This window comes from Trypanosoma theileri, assembly GCF_002087225.1.
Source record: "Trypanosoma theileri isolate Edinburgh chromosome Unknown TM35_Tth_50_V1, whole genome shotgun sequence".
NCBI classification, from domain to species: domain Eukaryota; phylum Euglenozoa; class Kinetoplastea; order Trypanosomatida; family Trypanosomatidae; genus Trypanosoma; species Trypanosoma theileri.
The window spans coordinates 30415-30653 of NW_021639892.1; positions in this window are offsets into that span (position 1 = coordinate 30415).

Sequence of the window (239 nt, forward strand, 5' to 3'; positions counted from 1 at the left end):
GAAAAGCAACAACTGCACAGTAAGCAACAAAAAGAAATAACTCGCTTGTAGTGATAATATGTACCCTTAATAGAAGGAGAAAAAAGAAAACACATACACACACAATACCCCATGGCTCTAGTTTATGTATATTAAATTGCTCCACACACACACACATCTGTGTGTACTAGCAAGAGATGTATACCGTCAGTGAGCAGAACAGCCCAGTTTTCTACACACAACGGCAAAAGCAAGTAATG